At 35.5% G+C, this 17,744-nt stretch overlaps 1 protein-coding gene across 2 annotated transcripts in view; it reads left to right on the top strand.

Annotated features, from left to right (window-relative positions):
* Positions 1-17,744, top strand: part of LOC149535768 (putative lysophospholipase BODYGUARD 1) — an 86,456-nt gene that overhangs the window by 68,149 nt on the left and 563 nt on the right. The window lies entirely within an intron of this gene.

The following is a 17,744-nucleotide window of genomic DNA, read 5'->3' as shown; positions in this document are numbered from 1 at the left end:
ATATCAAGGAAAACAGTGATAAGAAAAGTCACATCAGCAGCAATTTTCTAATCCCACTAATGAAGGAAGCACTAAAAGGTTGCAAGAGAACAAGGATAAAGAAGAGCATCTCAAACACCTTTCCGACTAATCCATGGTATGACGAAGAATGCAAGGCCGCAAAAAGGAAATTTAAAGGGAGAAAGGAAAACAAAACAATCACAAGAGAGTACAAGCGGCTAATCAAATCCAAAAAAGAAGAATATGTGACTAATTGAAGGAAAGAGCTAATCATGTTAGGAAAGCACAATCTTAAAGATTTTTGGAGGAAGTTACAGCAAGTTAGGAAACAGGTTGAAAATAAAATTACGGATTCTCAATGGCTAGAGTATGCAAAGACTCTTTATGAGAGACTAGAGGATGATGTTTCACTTCCCACAACCACCAATTCGGATGAACTTTTTTTTGATGAAGACATTATTCTAGGGATAAGGAGATTAGCAAGTGGAAAAGCTCAAGATATTGATGGGCTGAAGGCTGAATTTCTGAAGTGGGGGACAGATTTGTTGACTCCACACATTAGGAACATTTTTTAACATGGTCACGCAAGACTGCTTTCCCACGGAATGGGCCACCAGTGTAGTAATTCCTCTCCATAAGAGCGGGGATGTCAACAACCCTTCCAACTACAGCACCATCATGGTAAACCCACTATTAAGCAAAATCTACGAGACTGTGGTAGAGTAGAGAATCAGTGGATGGGCAGAAAAAGAAGGGAAAAGAGCTATAGGACAGGTGGGTTTCAAACCAAAACATTCCACCATTGATCACTGCATTACTCTAAGGTTCCTCATAGAAAAATGTGGGATAAACAGGGGGACGAGGCTTTTTGCTGCTTTGTTGACTTTAAGAAAGCTTTCGACATTGTCCCTAGGGATAAGTTATGGAATAGGATGGAAGAATTAGAGGTCCCAACAGAGTATAGAGCTGCTGTTTATAAACTTTACGAACAAGTTAAAACAAAAATTAGAACCAAAGTGGGCATGTCAGAATGCTTTGGCAGTGACATAAGGGTCAAACAGGGATGCCCGTTATCGCCTACTTTGTTTGGCCTCTATATTGACAAGTTAGAGGAGTGGCTAAACAAAGCCAATGGAGAGGGAATTCAGCTGGCTGATTATGTGATCAGATTGCTTTTATATGTCGATGACCTCATTCTCATTGCTAAAACAACACAAGAGCTGAGAGAACATTTGAAAAACTTAGAAACCTTTTGCACGGAGGTAGGGATGGAGGTCAACACTTCTAAGACCAAGATCACGGTTTTCTCCTTGAGGATGAGAAAACAACAATGCACTTTAATGAAAAAGTGCTAGAATTTGTAGAAGAATACAAGTATTTGGGGATAGATTTTCATTACCGGCTTAGTTGGGAAACATGCAGATCAAAAATGATACAAGGGGGATGGAAGGCATCTTATCTTCTTCAAAACAGGTGCAAGACAATACAGTTATGGGATTGGAAGACTAAGAAAACCCTTTTTGGGTTGTTGGTGATACCAGTTATTTTACATGGTAGCGAGGTATGGGGGAGTAGCGTATCAAACCATAAATGGTGACAAATTGAAAGTATTCAAAAACACTTCATTACAACTAATCTCAGAATCAAATCCATAGTCCCATATGAGATCATTTTAGCAGAGGCGGGCATGTTCCCGGTGGAGGCCTTGACAATTGTTAGATTGTTGAGCTATCCAAAGAAGGTGAGTAAAATGGATGCACATTGTTGGCCTAGTAGAGTGGTTGATGAAGAACTAGTTTGTCGGAAGAAGACATGGAAGAAACAAAATTATAAATAGTTCAATAAGTGGAACATTGACTACCAAGAATGCCCGGAAAACAATTCTGAAATAAAAAAGTGGGTGGCAGGAAAAGTCAGATTTGTCACGTGGGCAAACCAGCTAGGTAGAAAAAAAGCCTATTATGTCAAAGAATATAATCTCACATGCGAACATGACGACAAAGAATATTTAGGAGCCGAGATCAAAGGAAAGGCAAAAATCCTAATCGCTCAATTGAGATCTGGTTCCCACTGTTTGAGATGTGAAACTGGTAGATGGAAGGTCCCTAAGGAAGAGTGGGAGGACAAAATTTGTAGATTTTGCAATGAGGGTGTGGTGGAAACAGAGTAGCACTATCTGAAGGATTGTACGATGTACGAAGACATTCGTAGCCAACACAAAAAAATGTTAAAAGTGAACAACACAAAAGACCTTTTCGAAGGACCAAGACTCCTTAATGGGGCCATTTTACTTATGCAGATTAACAACAAAAGAGAGGTTGGAGAAATCGCATCCAATTGACTAGGACTTCTCTGTGGGTCCCTTAGGCTTATGGCCTCGTGAACGTCATTAAAAATCTTTCATTCATTCATTTGAGGGACATCGATTATTTTGTAATAAAAGACATTCGAAGAAGCATTTTTAGAAGGAAATTTGTACGAAGGGATAAGAAGCTTAGATATGACTTTATAATGTAAATTCAATTATTTTATTTAAATAATAAAATAAAAAGTTGCTTGCTTATTATTAAAGGTATGGAGAATTAAACTGTAGATGATTCGTCATTTATAATCATTTTTCAAATTTTGTATACAATTTAAATATTAGATAAGTGGACACAATCAGTTAGCATCTTGAATATGATCATCACAGATATAGTGAAATATACAATTCTTTCCGTATCTGTGTCCAATTTGTCTCCCTATCAGAGGAGTTAGAATTCAATCTGGACTAATTTAAGATTGCATATATATTTGATTTGTTGCATCTTGATTATTTAATTGTTGACAATATAAGTGCGTAGAGTTTTATAAAGTTGTATGTGAAAATCCTCATTGAAGTTGACTCTATTGCCCGGATAAGCAGAGCACTAGCCTTTTTATTATTGAATTCAGAAAATCTATATCTTTGTTCCTACAAGCATCAAATTCATTATTGACAAACATTATACAAAACATCCAACCATTTTGAACACTCAACATTCAGTTTCTTTTTAAATGCGTTTAAGGACTTTGCTAACCGAAGAACTCTTCAAAGCTTAAATTCGCTTAAAAAAAGCTCTGAACCAAGTGATCAGGTTCGAGGAGAAGGTTTACCCACCTAGGTGTAGCAGAGCTTGAAGTGTAGGGGAATCAAGGTGATTCTCTTTTGTTGGCCAAAATTGATTGTGGAATCCTATCGGAGAAGTGGCAGGCTCTTGGATTTCCAATCTGCAGTTTTCAGAACCAACAAAGTGATCTTCTGGCATTGACAAAATAACTAAGACGTTTTTCATACTTGAATATGATGCAAAATTATTTGATAATAAAGTGGGAAGTTCACATTGTGGGGGGAAATGATAAACAATGTTCCACTCCCACTTGAACCATCTTTAAAGGGGAGATGTTTCATTCATGTCCAGATAAGTATTCTTATCTTTGAGTGTTACATTTATCTACTCATTGTAGTCTCTCTCATATTTGTAATTCTATACATGCTAGAAGATTTATCTACCTTGATATTTTTTCTTTATGTCTGAGGATGTTCTTGCAGGAAATGAAGGTTGGTACTTTACACATACTACCAAAATATTGTGTAGGCTCAATCTTATGACAGTAGCTTGAAAGAAACTGTGATGTAGAATTCATTAGTCATTTGATGATCAGACTAGATAAAGAGCTTGGAAGATTGATACTTAGAGGGAGTCTAGAGATACATGTGTGTGACTGCATGATTTTGATGGGCCTACTTTGTGTACATAATGAGGAAGTAATGACTTATCACTAGAAAGTCAAGAAGATTGATATTAGATTCAAAGGGAGTTCGACAGGCATCCTTAGGCGAAGAGAGCTCTAAGTTATTAGAGGACTTGACTTCCCAGGATTGTCGTTCAAAGGGATAAATTTGAAGTGTGATCTCTTCTCCATAAGGGAAAAGTTCAAAGTGAAATTCCTTATAATGCATTCTTCTCTATGAGAGAGAATTGAGGTGATAGCCCTTGTGCCACCCTCTAACTTGGTTCATGGTGGTTACTATTTCGCATATGATATGTAATGAAAGCTAACGATCTTTCATTGACATATATAATAGAAGGTAACCATTGTAAGGTGACGATCTTATAAATGGTAGATCTGTTATATGACAAACTTCATTAAGTTGTTGTCCCAGAGTGCTAGAAGTCATAATAACGAACGCATCATGATTAGACTTCATTAAGTTGTTGTCCCAGAGTGTTGGAGATCATGATACTTGTCATGATAGAGACCATGACATTGTGATTTCTTATTAAGTTGTAGTCCTAGAGTGCTGAAAATCAGATAACTCATATCTTTCTAGGATATAACATATTCTTTTGGTAGGCATCAAGGATTTGATGCCTATGCACATACCAAAATAATATACATATGATGAATATCATATGATTGATATTTCTTGTTGAATCATATTTCAGATTATATTGAAAGATAATATCTAAGTTGATGGATTTATGTTGATATCCTAAAATTTCATTCTAGGAATATCATACTGAGATGATATCTCTTCATATACTAGAGAGCATAATGTGTTCTACAAATTCTCCCTAGCTAAGAGGGAGTGTTAAGGTTGTAGCTTCAGTCGGATTGATTCGGTCTGAAATACATTATTGTTATTGGTAAATCATCATTTTCTATATATACTTATCCATGTTAAATAATATATATATATATATATATATATATATATTATAGTATAGCATCTAATATGTATATATATATTATATATTGTTATACATATTATTATTAATTTAATGATGATTAAACCATAGAGACATGTCTCATATTTATATGAGATTCAAATCTGCATTTGAAACACACCTATAACAATGGCAATGTTAGTACATTTGCAGTGATAATAATTCAACATGCCACACCTATGCTTCAACACTTTGCATGCATGTTTGACACATTGATGGGTACTGCATTCTATACCAAAGCTCACATTTTTACTTAGGCAAGGTGAATATCTGCAGAGGAATTTAGCTTCACACTTGCTATTTTCATTTGCAGGAAAGAATCTAAAGCCTTTAGTGAATCCATTTTTAAAAAAAACTCCAATTTCTATAGATTAGGAGAATACTAACAAATGTTATGCGATGAAATTCATTTTGTGCTTCCAAGGGACATTTTGCATACATAGTTTTGAGCATATGCAACTCTACTAATGATCAAATTTGGGTTTTAAAACCTCCCTTTCATCCTTAGTAACCATGAAGAAAACCTTACAAAGTCGAGAAAGATGCTATTGAGACCACCAAACGCATGAAAATTGAAAATCTAGTTTTTTCTTTTGGTTGGTGTTGATTGGAAATGCACCTGCACATGCTCCTACACCATTTTTGGCCACTTTGAATTTAATTGTGACCTCTGTTTGAGCCCAAAGTGCACAAAAAATTCCTCCAACACTATGTCTCAAGCATGTGAACAAGAATTTGAGAGATTTGATACTTTGATATCATGTAAGAGCAATGATTGTGCTCTAATACCATGTAGGAGTTGATGAAACAACCAAAGGAGCCAATGATCATCTGTAAGAAAAACGCCTATCACACAAAAGAGATCAAGTAAAGATATTATGCTACATAACTGTTGATGTAAGTTTTGTTCCACTACAACATGCAAAATCAAATACTCAATATTTTAGAGTAAAACATCAAATACTCAATCCTCTCTTGTTATAAGGCCATCTCTCATGAAGATCATGAAATGACTTCAAGGCTCCTTTAATTGTGGACACTCACATAGTGAAATAATGTGATTTGCTGGTAACCACATATGGGTCTTGCACTATTCATTGAATGTACGTCAACCGCTTGCATTTCTAAAGATTTAGCTTCATAATGTGTAATAAAAAAATATAGTTTTGTTTTCCCAACTTCCACATCAACTTAAACTGTCTACTCCTAATTGTGAATGTAAAGAATCATGGATGACTTGGACTCTAATAGATTTAGCTTGATTGGAACCTCCAACCACCTAGTGCGAGCTTCTAAGGAACACTCAAATGGTTTTCATGTCAATGTCTTCTTCAATCCCATCAAATAGATGAAAACTAAAGATTTAATATCAATTGAAGTTAAGTGCATTCAATCATTGACTTACCACACAAGGCACTCCTACCATCAGCAAGAGGCTAGTGGCCTAGATTTGTTCGAGTCAGCATGAAAACTTCCACAATTATTCCCATTCAGCTAAGACTTCAACTACATGAAATTAAATCCTAATCTAAGTGAGAGATGCATAAAACCACACAATACTCCAAAATGATCGTACATATCCACCATGAAGACCAACGATGAATAGAGAACAATTTTGACAATACTTTGGCAATAATTCTCCAACATAACTTGTTAGCATGAATGTTGATGTTATTCCTTTGGGGGAGTATCCTAAGCGTTGGTGAGCATGTGGTAGTATTGACATTTGCATTCATGATTGTATTTGTCATTGATGTCAACATAATAGTAAGTTTGTGAAGACTGGCAGAGATCAAGGTTATACAGAAATAAGTTTGTTTTGGTGATGCGCGGGTAAGGACATGTTCCAAACTATGTCCTGGTGACGAGGTTAAATGCGTGTAACATGAGTTGAAGTCATGTGGAAGTTATAAGTGATTCACAGAGAGCACTACAGAGATAGAGTAACTGTTAAGCAGTCTGATGATTGCATTATATTTTCTAACAGAGATATAATCTGGAGATGTGCAGTTAGATAGTAACGGTAGACAGTCTGATGGTGACTCAGCGAATATGCAAACCCTAGTGTCGCACGTATGAGAAGTTGTATAGACTGTGAGCTGACAATGCTATTCTTATTACGGAATAATTAATAATCTTATTATTTTAACTGGGAAAGCCTCAAGGCCGACTAGAGGAATTATTCTGAAGATATGGTATAAAGGAAAGATGTTTTCCTTGATTGTGAGAGTGTTAAGTGTATCAAGTGTGAAGTGCGAATAAGAGCGGAGTGTTGGTGAATGCGAGTAAGCGATTAACAAGATTATTGGATGCGAGGTTTGTGATCTGGTAACAAGATTAGAAGGAGCGGAAGTCTGGTTGACAGGACAAAGAAAGAGGAAGAAGCAGTACAGTTCAATTTTATTATTTTGCAAATAATAATATAGAAATCATTTGGACAGTGGGTTTAGTGGTCTTGCCCTTGAAGCTATTTGGATAGTGGGTCCATCTATCTTCTACAACTCCTAATAGGGTTGGAATCTCCTAATAGGGATTCAAAGTCTCCTAATAAGGATCGATATGTATTGAATGTTGTTATAGACTTCTAACAAGGTCCATCTTTTAACAAGGAATATTTATATTAGTACATCATCTTGTGGGTACCATCCCCACCAGGGTTTTCCCTCTGATCAAGGGTTTCCTTAGTTAACATATCTGATGTTATTGTGCATGAGTATCTTGTTCTGGTTTCTAATTATATTACTCATATGGTTAAGTTTTATTAAGGTTGATGATTGTGATAATAGTTGAATAATTGATTCACCTCCCCCCCCCGCCCAGTTATATTGGTGGACTATATATTATAACAATTGGTATTAGAGCATCAGGTCCTTGAAGAGAAAGCTTAACAGCTTTGGGAGATCAATGACGAGTCACTTAAAAAAGGATAGTCCTAAATTTGATGGAGTCAACTATGATAGCTGGAAGGATAAGATGAAGACTCATTTGCTGTGTATGGGTCTAGGCTATTGGCTATTGACAAAAAGTAGCAAGACAATTGTAGAAGAAGAAAAGCTTGAACAATGCAGTGAAGCAGAGAGAGATCTATTTCACTTACTAAAAGGATAAGACTGCAAAATTGGATATGTTTGTTTCAAGATGCTAAGATGATGGAAGATGAATCTGTAAGAAGCTACGTTGGTAGGATATCTGAGATTGTTGCAGGAATCAAATCATATGGAGGAACCAAGGAAGAAGATGAGGTTGTGTGGAAAATATTGAAAACTTTGACACCATCATTCAAGCAAGTAGTATAGATGATTGAACTGTTGATACCATGTATTGAGAAGTTCACCAAGGAAACTTTGCTTGGAAGATTGGAAGCAACATAAGCAGGTTCGAGATAGTCTGGAGAATTGACAAGAGTTGAAACAACTTTCAGTGCCTTAAGTGTTCGACCAAGTTTGTCTCGAAGTGCGAGCACACATGGAGATATTGCTATCAGCAGTAGAGCCAAGTCTGATGAAGATAAGAAGATTGAAGAAGGTATAGCCCTTATTGTAAGAGAGAGAACCAGATTGCAAGAATATCTTTATTTGTTGGACTTGTAATGAATTTGATCATTATGCATCTAAATTTCCTAAAAGAAAGAAAAAGTATAAGGAGAAGTTTAAGCCTATAAGACTTAGAAATTGTTTGTATGCAAATGAAGATGAGGAATCTGATGAAAAAGTTCAGAGAAAGTCATGATGAGCTAGGATCTCTAGCCATTAAAGAAGATGATCTTGACAAAGAAATTAGAAAGGAAAAAACTCTAGTTTTCCAAGTTGAAAAGAAATCTGATTGGATAATTGATAGTGGATGTTCACATCACATGGTTGGTGATATAAAAAGGTTTGTTAAATTCAGGAATTATGATGGAGGTATTGTTAGAGTTGGTAACAAAGCAACCTGTCACATTACAAGGATGGGATGTATTACTCTTGATGGAAAGACTAACACTGATGATGTTTACTTTGTTGATGGATTGAAGCATAACTTGTTGAGTGTTGGACAATTGCTGGATAAAGGTTATCAACTGCAATTCATAGAAAAGACTTGCATTATCAAAGAGAAAGATGGTAAGCTGATTGGAATAGAAACATGGTCTAGAGGTTGCAAGACACAAGACATCTCAGTGGGAATAGAATCGTAGAACCAAGACAATAGTTGAATGCACAAATGTGAAAGTTGATGAAAATTTTGGAATAAAGGAAAAGATGATGGATTACAATTCTGATGAAGAAGAAGATAATATTGAAATTGTTAGACAAAATGTAGAAGTTTTCCTTGAGACTAACAATGATTTGCAGAATGATGTGCAAACTATTGAGCAAAGAGGAGAAAGATCTTAACCAAGAGAAGAAGTAAGAGTTGAGTTAACAACTCTTACCTCTAACAGGAATCTAATAAAGAATCACCCTCCAGAGCAGATAATTGGAAGCAAAGACAAAGAACTGATGACAAAGAACATAGTTAATGAAGAGATATGTTTGATTTCTCAAGTTGAACCTAAGAGTGCGAATGAAGCATGTAAAGATGATCATTGGATTCAAGCAATGAAGGAAGAATTAGATTAGATTGTGAAGAATGGAACATGGGAATTAGTTCCAAGACCTAAAAACAAGAATGTTATTGGAACCAAATGGGATTTTAGAAACAAGATGAATGAACAAGGTGAAGTTGTAAGAAACAAGGTCAAACTTGTGTGCAAAGGATATTCACAACAAGAAGGAATAGATTATGAGGAAACATATGCCCCTATAGCCAGAATAGAAGTAGTGAGAATGTTCCTGGCGTATGCAACAAATAAGAAATTCAAAGTGTATTAGATGGATGTTAAGTCACCCTTCCTGAATGACGAACTTGAAGAAGAAGTATACATTGAGCAGCTTGAAGGTTTCCCTTTGACAGAAGAAAAATATATGGTATGCAGATTGAAGAAATCTCTATATCGTTTGAAGAAAGCACCTAGAACCTGGTATGCAAGGTTGGACAAGTATTTGGCAAAGCTTGGATTTGCTAAAGGTACGACAAATAGTAACTTGTGTTTAAGAGAAATTGAGAATAATTTGCTGATAATAATAATATTTGTTGATGACAATATTTGGAGGTAATGATGAAGCAAGTGATAAGTTTGCTGAAGAAATGAAGAATGAGTTTGAAATGAGTATGATAGGAGAAATTAATTTTTTTCCTAGGTTTGCAAATTGTACAGAATAGTGATGACATTTTTATTTCACAAAGTATTTGAAGGACTTGTTAAAAAGATTTGGCTTGGAAAGTTGTAAGCCTGTTGGTACACCAATGATAACTGGTCATAAGTTATTTAGCAAAGATGAGACACCTACAATTGAGCAGAAGAAGTACAAATCCATGATTGGAGGTTTGCAATATCTGACTCACACTAGACTAGATATAGAAAATGTAGTTGGGATTGTAGCTAGATTTCAAGTTGATCCTAAGGAGTATCATTATGCAGCAGTAAAGAGGATTTCAGATATTTGAAAGGAACATCTAATTATAGAATATGATATGATAGATCAAGTGATTTCACTCTATGTGCTTATACAAATGTAGATTGGGTAGGCAATATGGATGACAGAAAGAGCACCAGTAGTGGAGCATCCTTTGTTGGAGAAAGATTGGTTTCTTGGCTGAGAAAGAAACAAGATTGTATTTCACAAAGTATAGATGAGGCAAAGTATGTAGCAACAACAAATAACTGTAATCAAGTTATGTGGATGAAGCAGATGCTGAAAGATATTGGGAAAGAATTTTCAGAGCCTATTATCATATATTGTGATAACACAAGCATAGTAAGTATGTCTAAGAATCCTCTATTACATTCTAAGACTAAGCATATATCTATTAAGTATCATGTCTTGAGAGAGAAGGTAGCAGAAAAGGAGATCAGATTGGAGTATGTGAGTACTAAAGATCAGATTGCAGATATCTTTACGAAGCCATTACTTAAAAATACATTTGAGTACTTGAGAGGCATGCTTGAGGTTATGCCCTTGCCTACTTCAAAGTAAATGATGTAGAGATTGCATTAGTCTAGTGGTACAGAGCACTATTGTTTAACTGGACTGAACACTGATGCTTCTTGTATGGGGGAGTATTTGTCATGTTCAGAGTCATCGAGGACTCTTGGTATTTGGTATTGAATAGTGTCTTTGGACACTCGAGCTGGTTGAAAACTTAGAGCAGTAAATTGACATAATGAGGCCTTTGTCATTGATGTCAATGGGTGAGAAGAGTGCATGAAAAACATTTCCTAAGTATGTATGGGGGAGAGAGAGTTATTAGGGAGATTTAGAAAGATTCATGTAAAAGAGAAGGAATATCTCTATGGGGGAGATATGCAGCATGAAGAGTTATTAATGTCAAAGGGAAGATAAGAGTACCATTGAATGAGGGAGAAGCTAAGGAGTTGTTTAGGTGAACAACTCATGATGTCGATCTAGAAGATGCAAAACAGAGTCATGTTCTAAAAGATTTCAGATTTGATTGATGAAGTGGATTTGAAAAGATGAGAACAACAATAGCAACAAAGTATTGTTTGGTATTCTTGGAACTTAAATGTTTTTCATCTATGCTGTTGTCAATGCCAAAGGGGGAGATTGTTAGCATGAATGCTGATGGTATTCCTTTGGGGGAGTGTCCTAGGCATTGGTGAGCATGTGGCAGTATTGACATGTTGCATTCATGACTTTGTTTGTCATTGATGTCAACATAATAGTAAGTCTGTAAAGACTGACAGAGTAGCAAACAGAGATCAAGGTTGTCGGGAAAGAGGTTTAATGTTATGGTGATGTGTGAGTAAGGACATGTTCCACACTGTGTCCTAATGACTTAAATATGTGTAACACGAGTCGAAGTCATATGGAAGTTATAAGTGATTCACAAAGAGCAGTACAAAGATAGAGTAATTGTTAAGCAATTTCTGATGATTGCATTATATTTTCTAACAGAGATATAATTTGGAGATGCGCAGTTAGATAGTAACAATAGACAGTCTGTGACGTCAGCGAATGCGCAAGCCTAGTGTCACACGTGTGAGAAATTGTATAGACTGTGACTTGACAGTGCTATTGTTATTACGAAATAATTAATTATCTTATTATAATTAATTGGGAAAGCCTCAAGGCCAACTCAAGGAATTATTTTGAAGATACATTATAAAGGAAATATGTTTTCCTTGATTGTGTGTGTTAAGTGTATCAAGTGCAAAGTGTAAATAAGAGCAGAGTGTTGGTGAATGTAAGCGATCCAAAGGATTATTGGATGCGAGGTTTGTGGTCTAGTAACAAGATCAAAAAAGAGTAGAAGTCCGATTGACAGGACAGAGAAAGAGGAAGAAGCAATACAATTCAATTCTATTATTCTACAAGGAATAATACAAAGATCATTTGGGCAATGGGTTCATTGGTCTTGCCCCTGAAGCTGTTTGGACAATGGGTCCATCTATCCTCTACAACTCCTAACAGGGTTGGAATTTCCTAACAGGTATTCAAAGTCTCTTAATAGGGATTGATATGTACTCAACGTTGTTATAGATTCCTAATAGGGTCCATCCTCTAATAAGGAATATTTATATTAGCACATCATCTTGTGGGTACCATCCTCACTGGAGTTTTCCCTCTGATCAAGGGTTTCCCTAGCTAACATATCTGGTGTTATTGTGAATGAGTATCTTGTTGTGGTTTCTGATTATATTGCTCATATGGTTAAGTTTTGTTAAGGTTGATAATTGTGATAATAGTTGGATAATTGATTCACCCCCTCGTCTTAGTTATATTGGTGGACTATATATTCTAACATAATGTTACATCTCAATTTTTGACCTAGCTTGAAATATAGCTGTTGAGGTTCGCATGAAGTCAGTTGGCAGTTTAATTTGATAGAAATGGTAAGATAGTTGGTCGTTATGATTTCAAGTGAAGATGACATGTTAGTTGATCATTTATCGCGAATTCATGGAATTAAGATGAAAGGTTAACTGTTTTGATTATTTATGATTAAATAATTTATAATTTAATTACATAGAAATTCCTTGCAGGGAACATGTTGAAGGGGTGGAAGCATTGTTAGAAAAGAATTAGGCAAGGCATCACCATCACTGGGGAAACGGGTAAAGGACCTAGCGATTTGAAATAGAATACATCTGCGGGACTTGCATGAGTTATTTAATAATTTAATTAAATTAATTGAGTTTAAATATAAAACGTACCTTAAAAGATTTTAATTTATCTTTCATCATATTATTTTAATAAATATCTATAAGCGTGTATATAATATAAAAATGATTTGGCATCATTAAAATTTAATAATTTAATAAAGTGATGTTTATAAGTACATAAAAGATTTTAATAATATTCGAATTATAATAATATTAGAATTATTATAATTTTCGAATTACAACCTTTCAACTCTATCCTTTTCAATTTAATATTCTTTGCTTTTAAATGATAAAACTTGGCATAATTAATCGATTTAATATTTCGCATTCAAATAGTCTTAAAACTTTCCAACTTCTTATTTTTTCTTTTATTCTTTTCTTTCTTCATAGTCGATTCAATAATTGGAATCCGAATGGTCATCTTGGGAATTTGAACGGGTTTCTTATAACTGATGGAAGTTGAGGAGTCTCGGCTAACCTTTAATGGAGCCATGAATCGATTTAGAGGATCATTCTTCCTCTTTCCATTCAGCTATCTTTCCCCTCCTTTTCTCTGACTACAGAAAATCATTCTTGGCCGGGGTTTGGATGTTCACAGTCTGATATCTCAGTATCTCTCCCACCTTGACTTCCCAACTTTTATGTTCTACCGGCGACTGTACTATCAATCAGCAAGTGAACAGACGTTTCCAGCTGAGGGCAAGAAAGCCATATGAAATCATAGGTCACATGACTCATTCTATTCTTTGTGTTTGCCAAGTACAAACCCAATTGTAGTCGGTTTATTCCTCCAATATTGAGTGAAATAATATAGAATCATTGAATTTCTTAGTTCGTTTTCCATTGAATATAATGCCTGTTGACAGTCAATATAAAATGATAGGCTGAGATTAAAACAAATATGTTAATAAGGACATAACTCCTTTCTAAATCCAATTTGGGTATCCTTAGCCGGTTATTCATATAGACTGAGCTAAGTTTATGGTATTTTGATGTTGGTTCACTACATTACTTGTTTCGCTCCATGCATTCTATAGAGGTATCTTTTGTTCCTTATTATGGCTGCACATAAGCTTATGTTTTGAATAGCCAGTTATATATATCAGAATATTGATTCCATAATAGAATATAGAATTTATATCAGATCTTTGTTAAAAGGAAGTCATATCAGAGCAAGCCTATACAAAGTATTTCCATATGCCTATGAGATAAGGGATAGTGCTCTCAAGAAGAACCAGTAAATAATTTAGAAAGCAATTCTTATTCTTTGCTAAGCCATAGACCTAGGTCAGACACACTATACCTGTGAATATAAAATGCATCTGTATTCTTCTGAAAAACAAGTATTATGAGTCTTAGGTTGAAGCCAAGAAAAACATTGTACAGATCCATAACCATTACATCGTTTGGATATTAGACTTAAACAATCAAAATTCTGGAATCTTAAAAGAACATAATTATGTAAACACAGAATGTGTGATGATGGATGTATGTCGTCTTCTTGAATACTTGATAGAGCCGTTTGCTCTGAGAATTCCGAATACCTGGGACTCACCCGGCTGTGTAGCCAAGAAGATGGGTGATGAGGTGTGAGAAAGGAATCATCAATAATATGAACCAGTATCAGTTATGACATTTCAATATTTATCATTTGATGTGAATTAATTAATAGCTCATGCATAATCCTGTTATTGTGATATCCTGGTGCCAAGTCGTATGGCGTGTTATATACTATGATGCCCAGTGGATGGCAAGATGTTTCTCTGTCGATTTTGGGTAGGGAGGGCCTTTCTCGTTAGAGATCGTGTGGGGATATGTTGTGGTTTGAGGTTGGGTGGTTAAGCCCCTGACAATGTTTCACCTCTCTCAAGATGTCGGACATGCGTCAGACAGAGATAAGCCATGCATTTAATTGTTTATCGAAAACAGGTATTATCATATTTATTTACGAGGTAAGATTAAATTGGATTATTTCATTGTTACTGTCATTTTACTTTCATATATATGAACAACAAATATAAGCATATTTTCTAATCTTGAGTTACTGTCACAATTAAGTAATCGGAAGAAAAGGAATCCGAAGCCCTAATTGATTGAGTGACAGCTGGAACCCTACATGATACAGCGGTATCGGAAGACCTAATTTGAATCCGTGGTATTGGAAGCCCTAATTTTGAATCCGTGGTAGCGGAAGCCCTATTTGAATCAGCGGTATTGGAAGCCCTAATTGTAATAGCAGTATCAAAAGCCCTAAATGAACCGATGGTAAATGATGCCCTAATTGATACAGTGAAGCATCCCTAGTTTGATTTCAGTTTCAATTTTCCAAGGTATGTGGTTTTCAACTTCTGTAGTAATTTCATTTGATGTTATTTCAAGTTTTTAGTTAAGAAATTTTGTCTAACTGATTTTAACGGTAAATCTTATTCACATGAACCTGAATGATATAATTGTCTTCCTATGAAACGAAGTAATAACTGTATTCTTTGAGTATGTTAGATGTTATTTTAGACCCGGGAAAACGGGATGTTACACAACTCTCTTTACAAAATAATCCTTTATATAGAGGGCTCAAGTTTAATGAATGACCAAGAGTGATTTGAAATCAAGGGCCAAGATTAATCAACGAAAGCCCTAATCTGCTGTATATATGCCATCAAAATTGAAATTTATTGCAACCAAGCTATATATTACCTAGTTTGAGTCAACAATAATTGGAATTATAAGGTTTACCAAGTAATAGACCAATGATTACCCATGACCACAAAAACTATATAATACTTATACCCTATTGCAAATCTGTGCTTACTCACATTTGAAATCACAGGCAAGGATCATCTTGTTTCATACATTGGGCAACTTGTTTAGTATGCAAGGAATGATACAGACAAAGTTTGCGTGCTATAGCCATTATATTGGTATATATAAGTTTTAGTCATAGTCAGCAGAAAATACCACTTTCATAATGCAAAAAATTATCAACCGTGCAGTACACAAGCAACTTATAGGACAGTTCCATTTATTAGTATTCCAGCTGAGCCCAAAATGGAATATACTCACTCAGTTTTTACCTAATCGTTCTTCGTGAATTAGTTTGATAGCAGAACTTGCAATTCTGAAGGATTCAAGGAAATTTCAATAATAAATCCCTCACTTGAATACACAGGATGTCTCTATTAACTCATGCACATATATATGAACATCATAATTCCTATTCAATCACCCAGAATCTCTGACGTTATATGTTGTCTATGATGAATGTCTTATCAATGTTATTGTATGAATATTTGAAAGTTCCTATGCTTTGCTCGCTTACTAGTCCCCAAAGCCCTGCCCCTGATCACCAGTGTTATCATGAGGGATGACCAATCCACTCATGGTATAAAGGATACTGGTGCATTAGATCCCAATGGGTGGATGGGGGGAGATATAGACAGCCTCCTACCCCACCAACAACTAATCTACCTCCCTGCAGGCTTTGAAGAAAACCCATCCTGAAGACATGTTCTCCTATACCTTATTTGTCCCTGTCTTTGATACTTGGTGGAGCATAAGTCTACTTTCAGCTTGTTTATTTTATTTGTTCCAAACTACCTTCCATGCCATACTCAAATGAGGAATTTTTTCCATTCCTAAAAGCATGTACCATCAAGGCACGGCCAATATCTAAGATACCAGATATGCTTGCCTGGAGGTGGGATGTGGAAGCGGGTGCTTCCGGATATGGAGGTGGAGGTGCTTAGAAGCGGATGCTTCACAGTGGATATTCCTGACCCATGTTTCTGTTCGATGGTTTTTATATATGTGTGAATCCTTTCTTTCTTTCTCACTTTCCCGATCATTGGTGTTATTTCAGACTTTGTATTGACTAACATTATTTGAAAATTGTATACAGTAATGACAACTGCCATTCCCATCCTTCTATGATAGAACTGTGACTGGTTTCCAGATGATGATGTGGTGGAAATGCTGATTGGATGTTCCTTTCCAACTCGCCATGTTCCGTGATTCCCCTTTTGTCGATGACAAAAACTCCATCTTTATACTGCATAGGGGAGATTGTGGAGAGCTGCAACCTTCCTTAAGGATGTCATCTTAAGGTTTAGTTGCCTTGTTGATTGCTATTTTTTATAAACTTATGTACATTAGTATATTATTATACCTATATCAATTATATTTCTATCTTATATATATAAACACACCCCAATGCATCCAAACCTCACCCCCCACACGCACACCAAAAGAAAAAGAAAAATAAATCATACATCCATGCACCCAATTCTCATAGCCGCATCCGCATCAACATCTGAATCGGTAACTTGAGGCAATATACATCAATCAGGCTTCTTTTTGACTTGAAAAAGCCTGTCATTTTGGAAAGTGGGCTTACAATCATGGTTACTCGGAGGCTTTTTTCTTTCCAAAGTCTCCAATTCGAATAAATACTCTTGGATCCAGTGCATGTACTTCTTGGTGATATTTTCTTTATTGTGATTTTTTGAGACACTTTTTGCTGTGGAAAATATCTCCTACTTATATATATTTTCTTTAGACAATTGTAAGACTAATGGAAAACGTTGCAGGAAGATATTCGCTCCCAATAATATCCTCTGCAAATCTGATACTACTGAAGGCATGTAGTCAAAGATGAGTTAGTTCCAGCAGCTCAAACCCACCAAAACTCCAGATTTGACTTCTTCGCCTCTGACACTGATTCTTCAATTTTTACATGAACAGATATCACCAACCATTGTGTTAAATTTACTTTTCATTGATTTTCTCTGCTATGG

Source organism: Cupressus sempervirens, chromosome 10, assembly GCF_028749045.1.
Source record: "Cupressus sempervirens isolate cs-2001-9-10 chromosome 10, ASM2874904v1, whole genome shotgun sequence".
Taxonomy (NCBI): domain Eukaryota; kingdom Viridiplantae; phylum Streptophyta; class Pinopsida; order Cupressales; family Cupressaceae; genus Cupressus; species Cupressus sempervirens.
This window is presented reverse-complemented; position numbering and strand designations above follow the sequence as displayed.